The sequence below is a fragment of the Anolis sagrei genome, chromosome 10, assembly GCF_037176765.1.
Source record: "Anolis sagrei isolate rAnoSag1 chromosome 10, rAnoSag1.mat, whole genome shotgun sequence".
NCBI classification, from domain to species: Eukaryota; Metazoa; Chordata; class Lepidosauria; order Squamata; family Dactyloidae; genus Anolis; species Anolis sagrei.
In genome coordinates, this window is record NC_090030.1 from 15,979,832 (window position 1) to 15,998,789 (window position 18,958).

Here is an 18,958-nt window from a genome sequence, read left to right on the forward strand (position 1 = left end):
CACCTCTCTCCCAGGCTTTTCAAGCCTCCACACTCACTCACACACACATACTCACACTGCCCCTTTTCCAAAGATGCACATAACTTTTCCTGCTTGGCTCCGCCCACTTCTCACTCTCCTGAGCTAGCCTGCCTGGTCTCCTTGGCAACGCTCACTGTGGATTCAAACCAGATAACTCTAGTTTTAGCTACTGTTAAAAACACAAATATATAGTCTAACAGTTAAACACATACATAGTATCAATGACTTCTGCACAGAAGTCATTCGTGATGTCTCTCTTCTTATACAGCACAGTAGTTCTGCTTATAATAGTGAACAATGGCAAATGGAAAGAAGACTTGGGAAACCTGCGACATTGAATTAACCCAGACTTGGATTTGATTTTTAACTGGTGTGTTTAATCTATTGTTTTAATGTATTGTTTTAATGTTTTAATATATTGCTGATTGTTTATGAGATTGATAGCATCGTACGGTGCTTGTTGTAAGGCTGCCCTGAGTCCCCCCTATATGTGTTTTATGCTTTTAATCTGAATACTGTTGTTTTTAAGTGTTGTAAACCGCAATGAGTCGCCGATTCAGGCTGAGATATTAGCGGTATACAAGTGCATTAATAAATAAATAATAAATAAATAAATAAACAATACAAAACGTTTGCTAGGGTAGATCCTCAGCCCCCCCCCTCCCCCAAATTAAAATCCTGGCTATGGGCCTGATTAGGTGTAACAAAAGGCAAATGAGCCATTTGACACACTTTCATCTTATGGAGTCTGCATTTTCTTTCTCCAAAGACGTTTTCTTGGTGAAATATCATTTCCTTGGCAGAAATGCCTAATCCTTAGCAAGAAAGGGCATGATGCACTGCATGCACACATTGTCTACCCTTTGCCTTTTCCTTTATTGGCTTTAAGGCAAGTTTCCTGATTTTCCGGTATGAGGAAGCAGAGCAAAAACTTTTTAGTGTCTTTAGGAACTTTTGCCTCCCTTTCTCTGAACTTTTCAGAATCGGCACAGGGCTTAAGGCAGGCTCCCTGCCCAGTTTGATGACTAATAAAGTAGAAGTTATGCTCAAATACACAGATTTGCTTAGTTTGCATACTCCTCAGCAACGGATTCCGATACTCCTTGGCACAAGCTTTAGGTTATGTGATGAGAGGTCTCTGCCTAGAGAAGCCCATTTTTATCTCAAAAGACTATGCTCTTCAATAAGCTTATAATCTCACTCAACAGGCTGCCAGAAATCCAACTTTAGCGGGTAACACTTCTCACTCAACCACTGACTACCCGCTGCCTTTCTGAACCAGTTCCCATGGAAACAGGGGCCTGACAAGAAGGAAATAGGGTAAAAAAGAGATTTTAAGTCATCCTTATTTCAAAATTTCTATCTTTTTTGCCACATTCCATTCACTGTTCGCATGGAAACAAAGAGTATGAAAGCAGTAGGAGACATGAGTGAAAGGAGCTTGCTCCTTTTGCCTTTCCAAGACTTAAATCCCATTCCAAGACTCTCTGAAAGTTTCTGTCAGTTCAACACAAGATGTGTTTACTTGACATGGAAGGAAGAAGAAAAAGAATCAAAGTTTAACTCCGTAATTGCGTATAATGGTAGAATTCTTACTCTGGAAGATCAGGATGAAAAAGATCTTGTTGCATCTTGGAGACTAAGGGCCTTTCCACACAGTCATATAGCCCAGAATATCAAGGCAGACAATCCACAATATCTGCTTTGAACTGTATTATCTGAGTCCACACTGCCAGATAATGCAGTTCAATGTGGATTTTATACAGCTGTGTGGAAGTGGCCTAAGGCTCCATCACTGTCATATAATGTAGTGGTGAATCCTTAGTCTAATGCAATGGTTTCCAAACTTTTTTTTTACCAAGGGACCCTTTGACTAGGGCAGTGGTTCTCAACCTGCGAGTCCTCAGATGTTTTGGCTTTCAACTCCCAGAAATCCTAACTGGATTTCTGGGAGTTGTAGGCCAAAACCCTTGGGGACTCACAGGTTGAGAACCAATGGACTAGGGATTACTTTGACCAGGGACCATTTTGACCAGAGACTACTATGACCAGGGACCTCTCTCCAACATTAGTACCAAAAGGGTTACAAATCAGTTTTTGGTCAACTTTAGATTTGGTATGGTTGTTTGGGGTGCTGATTCAGAAATTTGCATTGGATAGACGACATCAGCTCTAGTTTCTGATACAAAACATATGTCATCCAGTAGTCACCATCTGTTCGCCCACAGAAAACCACATTCAATAAGTCTCAGCACTATAAGAGGGTTTTGAAAGACCAGTTGCTCTTGTTGCAATGGTGTAGTAACAGTGAGGTCACAGACCATATTTTAGGTCTTGCAGACCACTGCTGGTCCATGGACAGGTTGGGAACCACTCATCTAATGTGATAAGATCTCTAACCTGCATTATAAAACTATATCATATAGCAATATAGGTGGGACCTGAGAGAATAAAGTTGGTATCTGTTCTGTCACGTGCTGGGGCTGTAATAATTGACTTTTGAAATAGGACGTGCACCTTGTGCCCAGCGGGAAGCCAGGGGCACCTTGAAAGAGGCCTTTAAGGATTTTCCTGTAGAGATAGTCTTTAGAGTCTTTAAGGATGTAACAAAGTCCCTTATTATTGAACAAATCCAACAGATATTTCTCAAATCTTCAATGGGTCAAACAAATGCTTCAAGGCTTTGAATTAACTGGTGGCTTCCTTAATCTTGTCCACGAGGGACAGGCAACTGTCTTCATTAAGTGTTCCTTTACTTTAGAGGAAAACCCTTTTTAACCTCTTCCAGGCTGACTATAATCTAATCCTTACTGATGTGGGTCCTACTACCAGGTTCAAACTGTGTCTTGAGCACCGAGTAGACCTACCTAAAAGCTTGCAGATTCTCCAGCTGGAGTTCTCTGGGTCTGTAAAGCTGTTTTCCCTCCGGAATGTCCCTGGAATTTCCTGGACTTCAGTCTCCCTGGATGGTCTTAAGAAATGACGCTTTTGTGCAGGTAAAGCTTGTCCACATCCTCTAACTTAGCTTTCCTCACTAAGACTAACTAAAAATGGCTCCCTTTTCCCTTCCCATCTCCCTGGGAGAAGGGGTGGATCCAAACTTAACAATGATAGACAGGTGCCTTGTCCTATGACTGCAAACCAAAGGAAGCCACCTTTTTGCAGAATCCCTGCATGCAAACACTTAATAGAAAGAAAATAAAGTTGGAGCTCCTGGTACAGATGTACCAGCACAGTATTATATGGTTCCGTTGACTAAGGTTGGATCTACTCTTCCATTGAACTGCATTATATGGCAGTGTAGATTCATACAGAGTCATAGAATAACATAGATGGCCCATATGGAAGAGACCATATGGGCCATCTAGTCATGCAGGAAAAGCTCAATGGAGTGAATCTGCATTCTTAAACTGGATTATATGGTAGATCCAGCCTGGGGTATATCTACAAGGTCCTGTCTCATACCCAAAGACATTGGATTGGGCTAGGAATTGAATGATAGACAGAAGTTTCAGGAGAAATCTCAGGTTCTACTTGGCTATTCCACTAGCATCTGTAGGCTGAGGAAATTTGCTTCACTCTGCCCAATTATAAGGTTGTTCTTGCAATGTATGTGTTGGTCTGATTATACAAGGAACCCTATGTATATGTTATTCTCCTATTTTATGTGAGGGAATAAATGCACACCACATCCAAGGATTCCCTTTGGGGCCTCATACATTCATTCCCTTTGTCCCCTCCCCACTCTTACATTGCTTTCCTCCTTCAAAGGTGTCAGTTAGCTGCTTCACAAATGTATTATTAAATGATATTTCATGGGCAAAGATAGACAAACAACTGTGCAGAGTGTGTACTGTTTGCAAAGAAGCATTTAAAAGATTGACATTTTGTAATTCACTATTTACATGGACGGAAAGAGCAAGCATGCAAAATCATTCAGCATTGCACGATCCATCTCATAACTCTGAATTAGTTGCATTCATGAGAAATGTGTTCCAGTTAGTCAGTCACCCTCACTGTGGTGAAATGTATTGACTTTCTATTTAATTGTTCGTAGATGTTTTTCTATCTAAAGGTTAAAAATATACTAATGGACACCACCCCCTCCACCCCACCCCTTTATATTGCACATGATTCAACTAGATTTAAATGAGAGAGATTACAATGGTTTTGGTTAGGAAGAAATTATAATTTGGTGATTATCTCACCTGTTGAAAACAATAATTTTTCAACAATATTTATGGCATTATTAATTGATGTGCACAATATATATATATATATATATATATATATAATGTGCACATCAATGGGTTGCATGTACTATGCTCACATCACATACACTACTTTCTGGTGCTCTTCTTTATCAAGGTCATTCTTCTCTTTGAAAAGTTGTCCACACAATATCCAGTTTAGAGTTTAAAAACAACTAAGCAGTGGTTCTCAAACTGGGGTCCCCAGATGTTTTTGGCCTTCAACACCCAGAAACAGCTGGTAAACTGGCTTGGATTTCTGGGAGTTGTAGGCCAAAAACAACTGGGGACCCCAGGTTGAGAACCACTGAACTAAGGCTTACTGTCAATCATCCATAGAGAGTGCATAGACATTCAATGTGCCACCTGCTTAAAGTCTTTGTTCACATTTTAACTTGAGACTGGAACAGACTCTTGTTGTTTATTTGTTCAGTTGTTCAGTAGATCTCATGGACCTGCCCACGTCAGAGCTCTCTGTTGGCCTTTGCCATCCCCTGCTCCTTCAAGGTCAAGCTAGTCACTTCAAAGATACCATCCATCTTGCCCTTGGCCGGCCCCAATTCCCTTTACCTTCCATTTTCCCCAGCATCATTGTTTTCTCCAAACTTTCCTGTCTGCTCATGATGTGGCCAAAGTACTTCAGTTTTGCCTCTAATATCCTTCCCTTCAGTGACCAGTCAAGCTTTATTTCCTGAAGGATGGACTTGCTTGATCTTCTTGCAGTCCAAGGCACTCTCAGAATTTTCCTCCTACACCACAGTTCAAAAGCATCTTTGCTCAGCCTTCTCACATCCATAGGTTACAATGGGGAATACCATTGCTTTAACTATGTGGAGCTTCATTGCCAGTGTAATGTCTCTACTCTTCACTATTTTATCGAGATTGGTCATTGCTCTCCTTCCAAAAAGTAAACGTCTTCTGAAATTGCTCCTAGAAATACATAGTCTGTCACTGCCTCCATGTTTTCTCCCTCCATTTGCTAGTTATCAATCCATCTGGTTGTCATAATCTTGGCTTTCTTTTAGTTTAATTAGCTGTGTATTAGTAAGATGTGTGTTATGGTCCTGATCTATTGTAACTGTTGTCTTTATGTTCTATGTTCTGTACACCGCCACGAGTCGCCTTCGGGCTGAGAGTGGCGGTTAACAAGTGCAAATAATAAAATAAATAAATAAATAAATAATCTTTAATTGCAACCAAGCTTTTGCCCTTTCTTCTTTCTTGGTTAGAAGGCTCCTCAGCTCCTCCTCGCTTTTGGCCATCAAAGTGGTATCATCTGCACATCTAAGGTTGTCAATATTTCTTCCAGCAATTTTAACTCCAGCCTTGGATTCATCAAGCCCCGCATATAGCATGATGTATTCTGCATACAAGTTGAATAGGTTGGGTGATAGTATACAGCCCTGGCATACTCCTTTCTCAATCTTGAACCAGTCAGTTGTTCCATGGTCTGTTCTTACTTTTGCTACTTGATCATTATACAGATTCCTCAGGAGACAGACAAGGTGACTAGGGATCCACATACCACCAAGAACTTGCCACAATTTATTATGATCCACACAGTCAAAGGCTTTAGAATAGTCAATAAAGAAGAAATATGTGTTTTTTCTGAAACTCCTTACCTTCCTCCATTATCCAGCGGATATTGGCAATTTGGTCTCTTGTTCCACTGCCTTTTCGAAACCCAGATTGTACATCTGGCAACTCTCTCTCCATGTATTGTTGAAGTCTACCTTGCAGGATCTTGAGCATTACCTTACTGCCATGTGAAATAAGGGTCACTGTATGAAAGTTTGAGCATTCTGTGCATTTCCCTTTTTTGGTATGGGGATATAAGTTGATAAGAGACTCTTACACATGATCAAACAGATGCTATTGTATTTTGGCCATATCATGAGAAGACAAGGCTCACTAGTTCTTGGTAAAGTAGAAAGCAGCAAGAAAACAAGAAGACTGTATTCCAAATGGGTTTTCAAGAACCCAGGAGAGATATTAAGGATGGAAAGACTTAGAGGCCACTCATTCATGGGGTCACCCTAAGTTGACTTGATGGCAGTTAACAACAACAAAGAAGGAGCACAGAATCAGATGAAATCTCACAGAAGGGTCACATGTCTATTTATACATATATGCAAAAATTATTACTATTAAGAGAAATATGTTTCTTCATGGAAGGGAAGATGCTTTCCTGGTGACTATACACCTGCTTATTGCTGTTCAGGAGCTTTGTCTCCTTTTTCAGTGTTTGAGAACCTTTTAACTGGACTTGAACTAGTTGGACTGTCAAACATAGGATACTTGCAAATGGAAAATAGCCTTCTAACACCCCTTCCAGGACAGAATGGTAAAACAGGACACATGGCGCTCAAGGTGTTATGACAAAGCTGTCGCCGGCCCAGAAAGGAGTAAGACATTGTGTACAATGGGGAAGAATGAACAAGAAAGAAACAAGTTGAGTGCTAGAACAGTCATTTTCACCATTTGTCCAGGAGATCAGTTGGATTCAACACTAATTCCCAAAATTCATGTAAGCTGACATAAATGTAGCCACATATGTGACAATCATAATGGTAGTTATAACAGCATTCTCCAAAACTGATATCTTCCATGGCTTCTCTTAGTTCCAGCTAACATAATTGCATGATGGTACTGTAGTATAAAATATCTGGAGTATCAAGCTGGAAAAGATAGACGGTAATTAGAGTGTGAGAGAAACTCGTTGAAATTCCTTCTCAAACAGCAAGATGAAATTTCAAGGTGACCTTGGCCTTTCAGCCTGACTTGTTTCACAAGGTCTCAGAGACCATCTGAAGATAGAGGAGGAAATCATCAGTTTTGTCCACAGGTGTGATACCACTAGAAATGTCATGTATAGATTTTGACTTCCATGCCATGATTAGGGGCAGAGGGGAATTAAGGAGGTGGGAAACAAGGACCATATATACGTGGAACATGGAGATCTTCAGATGTTGCTAGACCGCATCCCTATTGCATCTCATCAGTGCAGTCAATTGTGAGAAACTGTGGGCTTTTCAATCCACAAAAATCTGGAGAACCACAGCTGCCCCAACTCTGATGTATTTTCAAGGATAGGATGCACATGCAACACATTGCAAAACACAGCCTTGTACCAATTTTACATCATATACTGATGGCCAAGGTGGCCAATTGCAACATTCACACCTACTTCAAACAGGCAAGAGTTCTTTCTCCCACCCTGGACATTATTCCACAGATATATAAGCCTCATTTTCCTAGTTTCCAACAGACCTCACCACCTCTGAGGATGCTTCCATATATGCAAGTGAAACATCAGGACAGAATTCTTTTGGAACATGGCCATACATCCCAGAAAACACACAACTGAATAAGAAAAATGTTCCAGCAGTAAGATCTGCTCAAAAGTGTAAGTACCGGGACTGTGGCGAAGCTGGCTGGGAGACAGCTGCATTAAGATCATTACTGACCAAAAGGTCATGAGTTCGAAGCCAGCCTGGGTCAGAGTAAGCTTCTGATCAATTTGTGTAGCATGCTGTCAACCTTTGCAGCCCAAAAGACAGTTGCATCTGTCAAGTAGGACATTTAGGTACCGCTTATGCGGGGAGGCTAATTTATAATGCCATAAAAATCTCCAGCAAGCATGCAAAGAATTAGGAAGTACTTAAACAGTGTTACAAATGGATGGTGAAGCGACAGCTCCCCTGGTGGCTAGAATACCCTCATCAAAAAGCTGGAATGTACCAGAAGTTCAAAAAAAAGTACTGTAAATGAAATTTAAGAAGCTTAAACCTGTTTCATTGCTAAAAACACAGCAAAGATTTTAAAGTGTGAAGAGAAGTGTGAAGAGACAAACATATTATAAGCGAAGACACAGAATGGAAGTCAAACAATTTTTGTGTTTTGTTTTTTCTTTCTTTTTTTCTTCTCTTTTCCTATATTGATTTCTAAAATTTCTTACTATCCTATAACCAAATGTTCCCCCACTTTCCTTGTAAACCTCTTTCTTTTAAGGATATGTATAACTTAATAAAATGTATTTGAAAAAAAGCTGGAATGTTGAATAGCCTCTGTGTATCTGTCTATATATGTTGTGTGTCTATGGCACTGAATGTTTGCCATGTATATGTACATTGTAATCCACCCTGAGTCCCCTGCGAGGTGAGAAGGGTGGAATATAAATACTGTAAATAAATAATATCTCTGGTTGTACTGGTCCATTTAGTTTTCTTGGCAAAGATACTGGGGTGGTTTGCCATTGCCTTCCCCAGGGATCACACTTGGTCTGACCTCTCTGCCACAAGAAAGCGCAAAAGCTGGGTTTCAGCTAAACATAAAAAAAACCAAGATTATGGCAACAAGAATGATTGACAACTGGGAAATAGAGGGAGAAAATGTGGAGGCCGTGACAGACTTTGTATTTCTAGGCGCAAAGATTACTGCAGACGCAGACTGTGGCCAGGAAATCAGAAGACGCTTCCTTCTTGGGAGGAGAGCAATGTCCAGTCTCGATAAAATAGTAAAGAGTAGAGACATCAGACTGGCAACCAAGATCCGCCTAGTCAAAGCCATGGTATTCCCTGTAGTAACCTACGGATGTGAGAGCTGGACCTCAGGGAAGGCTGAGCGAAGGAAGAGAGATGCTTTTGAGCTGTGGTGTTGGAGGAAAGTTCTGAGAGTGCCTTGGACTGCGAGAAGATCCAACCAGTCCATCCTTCAGGAAATAAAGCCCGGCTGCTCATTGGAGGGAAGGATACTAGAGACAAAGTTGAAGTACTTTGGCCACATCATGAGGAGACAGCAAAGCTTAGAGAAGACCATTATGCTGGGGAAAGTGGAAGGCAAAAGGAAGAGGGGCCGACCAAGGGCAAGATGGATGGATGGCATCCTTGAAGTGACTGGACTGACCTTGAAGGAGCTGGGGGTGGTGACGGCCGACAGGGAGCTCTGGCGTGGGCTGGTCCATGAGGTCACGAAGAGTCGGAGACGACTGAACGAATGAACAACAAATAAATAAATAAAACAAACAGTGTAAACAATAGGTCGACTTGGCATCAGTTGGAGGCTCCTTCTCTAAAAGTTTTTTACCAGAGGCTGGATGGCCATCTGTCAGGAAGCCTTGAATTGTGCTTTTCCTGCCCGGCAGAATGGAGTTGGATTGGATGGGCCTTGGAGTCTCTTTCAACCTTTTGAGTCTGCGAGTGCCATGCTCTGGCTGTCAGTATGTGACAAAATCCCCCATAATATTTACATATTATGCACTCATCTTCACGCAGGCCCTCACCCTCACTACATTTGACATTCCTGGATCAGAAGATACCCCATAACTCACACAACACAAGATTTTGGGAGATTTTTTTCTCCCTATTCCCAGTGTGTGAGCATTAAAAAGCGCAACACCAAACACCATGCAAGCTGGAGCCTAAAACATGAATAATGTCACATCTAATTTGGCTCTTTGCCACCAGTGTAGTAAAGTTCCAAATCACGGGAAATGTGACCGCAAACAGGATGGATTCGGAAAGCAAAAAGAGGAGCAGTTGGTTAAAAAAGCACAATCAAGCCTGAGTGGGTGACTCTTCCACATCTCTACCTCAGAAACTAGATTGCAGATTTATGACGAGACGGAAATTAATCTTCATTATGTACTTTCTTGCTGGCGACAACAGGGGGAAAAAACATGATGAACTCTCCAAAACATTTTATCCTCATTTTCCACTTCAGAAGAACAGTCAATCATTGTTGCTCAATTAATATTAATAGATTTATTTCCCTTATAAGTACATCATGGCTTTATAATACAGCTTCACAATCAATTGTAGCTTCAATACACAAACAGTGAGCACAGTCCCTAAAAACATACTTTACAATTTGCATGTCTAAGGAGTCTATTTTATTCATTACTAGTCATTCATTTGCAAAGAGCACAAAGGGGATTGGTCAGTAGAGTAAGCAGTTGCAATGTTTTAGTGCTAAGGTTGGTTGTGTTATATATCGGATCTGATTCTCTTCCCCGTAAGAACGTTTTCATTTTTCCCCTCTACAGTAGAAATTGCATTTTCTTCTATTCCAATAGTGTGAGTTAAGAATTCTACTAATATTTGCTCCGCACTCCAATGAAATGAATTGTACTTAATAATACTTAATAATATAACACTTTGTTTATATTATTATTATCATTATCATTATTATTATTACTACTACTTTTTCTCTCCACAAAGGAGACCCAAACCATTAATATACTCTACACATCAGGTCAATATTCCAAAAACAGCCAAAATCCGAAAACCACTTTCCTGGAAGCAAAACCCATTAAACACAGTGAGACTCATTTCCAAGAATTGCAATGGACACAAGGTGCATCTGCACTGTAGAAGTAATCCAGTTTAACAGTACTATAACTGCATTGTCGAAGGCTTTCATGACCGGAATCACTGGGTTATTGTAGGTTTTTTTGGGCTATATGGCCATGGTCTAAAGGCATTCTCTCCTACGTTTCACCTGCATCTATGGCAAGCATCCTCAGAGGTAATGAGGTTTGTTGGAACTAGGAAAAAGGGTTTATATATCTGTGGAATGACCAGGGTGGGACACAGGACTCTTGTCTGCTAGAGCTAGGTGTGAATGTTTCAACTGACCACCTTGATTAGCATATATAATGGCCTGACAGTGCCTGGAGCAAACTTTTGTTGAGAGGTGATTAGATGTCCTTGTTTGTTTCCTTTCTCTTGTTGTGCTGTTGTAATAGAGGAAAGAATGCCTCTAGACCATGGCCATATAGCCCGAAAAAACCTACAACAACCCAGTACTATAACTGCTGTGGTACTATCCTGAGAGTTATAGTTTGCTGACATACCAGCAAACTATAAGACCTTGCAAAACTACAATTCCCATGATTTCATGGCCAGGAGTCGCTTGCAGCTTTTCAAGTCACTCCTGATATGGGAAAAAAAATCTGGCAGTTAAAGTGGAGTCAAACTGCATTAATTATACAGTGTAGATGCACCCACTGTAGGACGGTCTTCCAAATAAACATGAGTAGAATTATGAGTAACAGTATAAAAAACTCTAAAATCATAACAGTAAATAAAGAATAACACTCAAAAATAGGGGAATTCCAGACAAGAAATAATAAGGGACAGCTAATCACCTCCCAACAAAGAATTCTCCCAGGCAGTAAGAAGCCAGACCTTGAAAGTGCTAGGCCATTAAATGCTAATTAAGGTGACCAATTGAAACATGCACACCTACCTCAAACAGACAAGAGTTCTTTCTCCACCCAGGACATTATTCCACAGATATATAAACCCCATTTTCCAAGTTTCCAACAGACCTCACAGTCTTTGAGGATGCCTGTCATAGATGCAGGCAAAACGTCAGGAGAGAATGCTTCTGGAACATGGTCATACATATATAAACCCCATTTTCCTAGTTTCCAACAGACCTCACAATCTTTGAGGATAACTGACATAGATGCAGACAAAACGTCAGGAAAGAATGCTTCTGGAACATGGTCATACAGCCCAGGAAGCTCACAACAACCCATGCGTGGAATTGCATTAAGCTGAACATATCTAAGTCTGCAATGGACGCTAATCACAATTCTAAAGCTTTAGTCATGAAGAGAGCAATATCAATTCTGAATTCAGTAGCATTGGTGTGTATGTTTGGGGGGGGGGGGAGTGCCATGTCACACACAATTCAAGAAATATTTTTAAATATATGTACTAAACAGAGATGGTATGTCCATTATCAATTATGAGCATTTGTGAGTCTGGCATATTATTTGGAACCTCAGTCTCGGGCACCAAATGGATGAATACTACTACTACTACTACTACTAATAATAATAATAAGCTTTATTTATACCCCACCACCATCTCCCCAAGCCCAGAAATACAACAATGCAAATGTACAGCATAAGAATACAACAATAAAATATTAAAAAATAAAATAAAATACAAAAAAAGTATAAATAAACCCCACCAATAGGAATTTCACTCAACTCCAAAGAATATATTGTGTTTAGAAGGCGTATTGTGTTTAAACCTTAGAGAGGATATATGCTTCTTGTACTAAATGGTTTTGAATGCAAAACTGAACGTCTGAGAGGATGCACAGTCCATGGTGAAAGCAGAAGAAATGAACACAGAAAATGAATATATCTACCTATCATTTCCCATCGAATATCAAGCTCTCCCCCAGCTAAGATATCATCGTATTTGGGATGCAAATACTGTTGTGTTTTGCAGTGCTGGAGATGTGATCTGCTATGAAATCTAGTGTTTGCCTTGGTTGTGTTAGCCCAGTAGTTAACAGCCAGGAGAGTGAAAATGCAAAAGCTTATTTTGACAAACACGTTGGGAGACAAAACCAGACATATTCTATGTGTCTACAAAGCAGCACCGGTGGCTGGGTTTATTTTTACACTCCAGTTAATCTATCTTGACAATTAAAGCGACTGAGCTTCACACAGATCGCACCCCAATTTATACAGCTACTACTCAGACTCTCTCTTTCCTGGAACCATAAACATACGAACAGAAACAGCTCCCGGCACAATCCTATCCTAAATAAACCCTCCCTTAGGCTGCATTCGGGAGTTGGATGGAGAACCTTAAAAATAAAATAAAATCACAAATTGTGTGTGCGGTGCTGACGAGATTTGTTGTCCTCCATGAACACACAAAAAATGTCTAACTGTATGTCTATCTCTTCTGGATCATAATGACAATATCACCAAATCGTGAAACCGTAATCCATTTTCAACACCGTGCAGGGTGAGCTAAGAGAGCAGATTGATGAGTGGAGTCTACTACGGCTCCAAATGTTCAATGGGAATGAAGAGAGAGGCTACAGAAGGAGAAAACTGTAAAAGATGTCACCGATGGGGAGACTGGAAAGCAGACGGTGAAAAACGAAAGGCAAAAGGGAAGGAGGAAAGGAGAAGGTCACTAGTTGTGAACCGTGGAGTTGTCCTCTCATTCAACTTAAGTCTGGTCCCAAAGGGGGGCTGGGAGTGGTAAGTGATACCTTGCAAAACCTAGGATGCATCTATACGGTCAAATTAATACAGTTTGGCACCACTTTCACTGTCGTGGCTCAATGCAGAGAGAGGGGGCAGATAATAAATAAATAAATAATAATAATAATAATAATAATTATTATTATTATTATTTGAAACACAACAAGATGAGTCAACAGCAGAAAGATCACTCTGCTGGCTATTGTATTGGATCACACGTCAGACACTTTCCAAGTGTCTAGGACTGTGTGATATTATTATTATTATTATTATTATTATTATTGTATTGTCGAAGGCTTTCATGGCAGGAATCAAACAAGGACATCTAATCACCTCTCAACAAAAGTTTGCTCCAGGCACTGTCAGGCCATTATATGCTAATCAAGGTGGTCAGTTGAAACATTCACACAGAAACGAGTTCTTTCTCCCACCCTGGTCATTCCACAGATATATAAACCCTTTTTCCTAGTTCCAACAGACCTCACTACCTCTGAGGATGCTTGCCGTAGATGCAGGCAAAACGTCAGGAGAGAATGCCTCTAGACCATGGCCATATAGCCCGAAAAAACCTACCACAACCCATTATTATTATTATTATTATTATTATTATTATTATTGACCCAAAAGCACAGTATGTCACAGCAAACGAGACCTATATGCTGAATTTCGTATCACAAAATCACAAGTCGAACACTTCCCCGGCATATAGATCTCATATGCCGTGACATACTGTGCTTTTGTGTCATTATTATTATTATTATTATTATTATTATATGATGTGATACAGAACAAGATTAGTGCACAGCAAACAACATCACTATGCTGGCTTTTGTATTGGATCACATGTTGGACAGTTCCCAAATGTCTAGGATTGTGTGATGTATTATTGAATAATGCATGCAGATCCAAGCAGGGTGGCCTTTTGCAGTTAACAGATCGTAATTTTGTCAGTGCCAATTGTTTTTAAGTGCAGGCCAAGGTCTTTAGTCACTACACCCAATGTGCCAATCACCACTGGGACCACCTTGACTGGCTTGTGCCAGAGTCTTTGCAGCTTGATCTTTAAATCCTCATATCATGTCAGCTATTAATAATAATAATAACAACATTAATAATACCATTAATAGTATTATTAATAATTATTAATAATTCTAATATTATTATGTGATGGAACAGTGGCAAGGCACCAGCACTCTTTGGCAGAGAAGGCTCAAGAGCTTGCAAAACTACAACTCCCAGGATTCTATAAGATTCAACTGTAGTACTTAAAGTGGGGTCAAATTGCATTCATCCTACAGTGTCGAAACAATGCTGCTTTTGGGTCGTTGTGAGTTTTCCGGGCTGTATGGCCATGTTCCAGCAGCATTCTCTCCTGATGTTTCACCTGCATCTATGGCAGGCATCCTCAGAAGATGTGAGGAATGTTGCTTTTTTTAATCGGGTCCACTTAGCTCCACAATGCTTCCTTAGAATTTTATGGCAAACCAGAAAGTCAGTGCCACAACATGCTTCTCACAAATGAGTAAGTTATTGTATGACAACAGAGTCCACATCGGAGAGTAAGACCCACAAGCCCTGAGTTCAAATGTCACCATATGATGGGAACTTGTGAGATAAGCTTCCCACGCACACACCTTTCAACCGACAATATGGAGATAACATCCATGCACTACTTCAGAATATTGTTGCAACCCACAAGCATAAAAATCAGAGTATTAAATCTCATCGTGAGCACAGAACTATATTTTACTAATCACCCCAAAGACTTTATTATTATTATTATTATTATTATTATTATTATTATTATTATTATTGGTCCAGGAATATAACAAAGCCAACAAGCAAATGCAACAACATAAATGGTAAGTTGGGTTGCTGCGAGTTTTCTGGGCTGTATAGCCATGTTTGAGAAAAATTCTCTCCTGACTTGATGAACCAACCTGGACACAGCATATTATTTGAGAATATAGAAATGATGGACCACTCTCACAAGCACCGTGTCAGACCACACAGAGAAGCCAATGGAATACACAGGCATGTGGACAATTTCAACAGAAAGGAGGAAACCATGAAAATGAACAAAATCTGGCTACCAGTATGAAAAACTCCAAAATCAGGAGAGTAAATAAAGAGCAACTCTCAGAAAACAGGGGAAATCCAGACAGGACACATTCAGGGCCAGTTAACGCCTCCCAACAAAGGATTTCCCTCAGGCAGGAAGCAGACAGGCTTTGAAGCTGCAAGGCTTTTCAGTGCTAAGCAAGGTGATTAATTGTAACATTCACACTTACCTCCAAAAATATTCCACAGATATGTAAACCTCACTTGCCTAGTTTCCAACAAACCTCACAACCTCTGAGGATGCCTGCCATAGATGTGGGTGAAACGTCAGGAAAGAATGCTTCTGGAATATGGCTATACAGCCTGAAAAACTCACAGCAACCCAGTGATTCCAGCCATGAAAGCCTTTGACAACACATGTGTTAGAGCCATACCTATTGCAACGAAGACCCCGGTAGATAGATAAAAATATGATGTACATGATATTGTCGAACAGACAAGAGTTATTTCTCCCACCCTGACATTCCACAGATATACAAATCCAATTTTCCTAGTTTCCAACCTCTGAGCATGCCTGCCATAGATGCAGGCAGAACGTCAGGAGAAAATGCATCTGGAACATGGCCATACAGCTTGGAAAACTCACAACAACCCAATGTACATGGAGTTGGATGCTTCGATGGGGAAAACATTGCAATGCACCTCAGCTGTGCATTGTGCCTTTTGGCAGAACATGAAAGTGCCTCGGTCTCATTCACCTTGGAATACGGTGCGCTGAAGCTATGATAAATGAATACATTCGTATAATTATTTATAGTAACGATCGGACACAAACGAATGGTGCAAAGTACAGACAGAGACGAGGGGAAAACGACAACATGCACCTTGGCTGTAGCTTTCCGGAGAGCATGGAAGTGCTGAGTCTCAGGCATGATGAGGCACTGAAGCTATAATAAATGAATATGAAGCTATAATAAATGAATATGTATACATACACACAAGGAATTATTTGTCACAACAATGAAATACAAGCAAACAATGCAAAGTACCAACATGGCACTACCAATACGGCAAATATCCATCATGGAATTGTTTATCATAGAAATTAAATACAATATATTGTCGAAGGCTTTCATGGCTGGAATCATTGGGTTGTTGTGAGTTTTCTGGGCTGTCTGGCCATGTTCCAGAAGCATTCTCTCCTGATATTTTGCCCACAATTATGGCAGGCATCCTCGGAGGTTGTGAGGTCTGTTGGAAACTAGGATAATGGGTTTTATATATCTGTGGAATAATGTCCAGGGTGGAGGAAAGAACTCTTGTCTGTTTGAGGCAAGTGTGAATATTGCAACTGGCAAGTTTGATTAGCACTGAATGGCCTTGCAGCTCCAAAGCCTAGCTGGTTGCTGCCTGGGGAGATCCTTTGTTAGGTGGTGAGGTCTGTTGGAAATCAAATACAAGCTAAGGATGCAAAGTACCAACATGGCACTACCAACAAGGCAAATATCCATCATGGAATTATTTATCCTAGCAATCAAACACAATGTATTGTTAAAGGCTTTCATGGCTGAAATCACTGGCTTGTTGTGAGTTTTCTTGGGCTGTCTGGCCACGTTCCAGAAGCATTCTCTCCTGATGTTTCACCTGCATCTATGGCAGGCATCCAACAAAGGTTGTGAGGTCTGTTGGAAACTAGGCAAGTGGGGTTTATATATCCCAGGGTGGGAGAAAAAAAACTCTTATCTGCTTGAGGCAAGTGTGAATATTGCAATTGGCTAGTTTGATTAGCACTGAATGGCCTTGCAGCTCCAAAGCCTGGCTGGTTGCTGCCTGGGGAGATCCTTTGTTAGGTGGTGAGGTCTGCTGGGAATCAAATACAAGCTAAGGATGCAAAGTACCAACACAGCAGTACCAAAGAGGTGAATATCCATCACTTGTCTGCTTGGGGTAAGTGTAAATATTGCAATTGGCCAGTTTGATTAGCATTGAATAGCCTTGCAGCTCCAAAGCCTGGCTGGTTGCTGCCTGGGGAGATCCTTTGTTAGGTTGTGAGGTCTGCTGGGAATCAAATACAAGCTAAGGATGCAAAGTACTAACACGGCAGTACCAAAGAGATGAATATCCATCATATCCATCACTTGTCTGCTTGGGGGAAGTGGGAATATTGCAACTGGCCAGTTTGATTAGCATTGAATAGCCTTGCAGCTCCAAAGCCTGGCTGGTTGCTGCCTGGGGAGATCCTTTGTTAGGTTTTGAGGTCTGCTGGGAATCAAATACAAGCTAAGGATGCAAAGTACTAACACGGCAGTACCAAAGAGATGAATATCCATCATATCCATCACTTGTCTGCTTGGGGGAAGTGGGAATATTGCAACTGGCCAGTTTGATTAGCATTGAATAGCCTTGCAGCTCCAAAGCCTGGCTGGTTGCTGCCTGGGGAGATCCTTTGTTAGGTTGTGAGGTCTGCTGGGAATCAAATACAAGCTAAGGATGCAAAGTACTAACACGGCAGTACCAAAGAGATGAATATCCATCATATCCATCACTTGTCTGCTTGGGGGAAGTGGGAATATTGCAACTGGCCAGTTTGATTAGCATTGAATAGCCTTGCAGTTCCAAAGCCTGGCTGGTTGCTGCCTGGGGAGATCCTTTGTTAGGTGGTGAGGTCTGCTGGGAATCAAATACAAGCTAAGGATGCAACACAGCAGTACCAAAGAGGCGAATATCCATCACTTATCTGCTTGAGGCAAGTGTGAATATTGCAATTGGCCAGTTTAATTAGCATTGAATAGCCTTGCAGTTCCAAAGCCTGGCTGGTTGCTGCCTGGGGAGATCCTTTGTTAGGTTGTGAGGTCTGTTGGAAATCAAATACAAGCTAACGATGCAAGGAAGTACCAAAGAGACGGCTATCCATCACTTGGAACAAAGATGCCCATTTGGAGGCATAGTGCTGCCCATCTCTTCCTTGGACCCAGCGTACTCTCTTCTCCTTTGGCACTCAATCTCTCCAAAAGATGGGCTCATCCTCCCAGGATCCAGAGACACAGACCTGGCTTTCCACCTTGGGAGCAACCCTGGCAGCCTCACCCACCCTTTCAGGGACTTGGAAGGAAAGGGAGCTATGTTTCCATATGGCCAGACTCTATTGCCAGGCTGAAACTTACCTCCCTCGCCGCCGGGAAGTTTCCGTGGCCTTGGAGGCACCCAGTTGCCCTCTCCGCTCAGGATAAATCCACATCTCGGAGGAGAGCGACAGAGGAAGAGAAAAGGATGCTTCTGCTGCTGCTGCTGGAGGAAGGAAGGATGCTGATGCTGATGCTGCTGTTCCTCCGCATCCCTCCTCCTCCTCTTCCCTCCTGCTTCTCCTCCAAGGCAAAGCAAAGGGGCTCCTCAAGGCTTGTTTTTGGAAGGGAGTGGGCTCCTCGCCTGCCTCTTCTCCCTTCTCCTGCGGCTCGGAGTGAGCATGCCCACGCGCGGAACGAACATGCGCGCCACGCCGGCAGCAAAGCCTTTCTTCTGCCTCCTCCTCCTCCTCCTCTTCCTCTTCTTCTTCCTCCTCTTCTTCACCTGCTGCCTTGCTAGGATTGGGAATTGAGAGAGGAAA

General features: G+C 41.4%; 1 protein-coding gene across 10 annotated transcripts in view; it reads right to left on the reverse strand.

Annotated features, from left to right (window-relative positions):
• Positions 1-18,902, reverse strand: part of TENM1 (teneurin transmembrane protein 1) — a 453,498-nt gene extending 434,596 nt beyond the window's left edge. For all 10 annotated transcript variants that reach the window (XM_067471568.1, XM_067471566.1, XM_067471567.1 and 7 more), the window contains exon 1: positions 18,519-18,902. The gene's annotated coding sequence lies outside the window, so the exon portion shown is untranslated. The remainder of the gene's footprint in view (positions 1-18,518) is intronic.
• Positions 18,903-18,958: the final 56 nt, after the last annotated feature.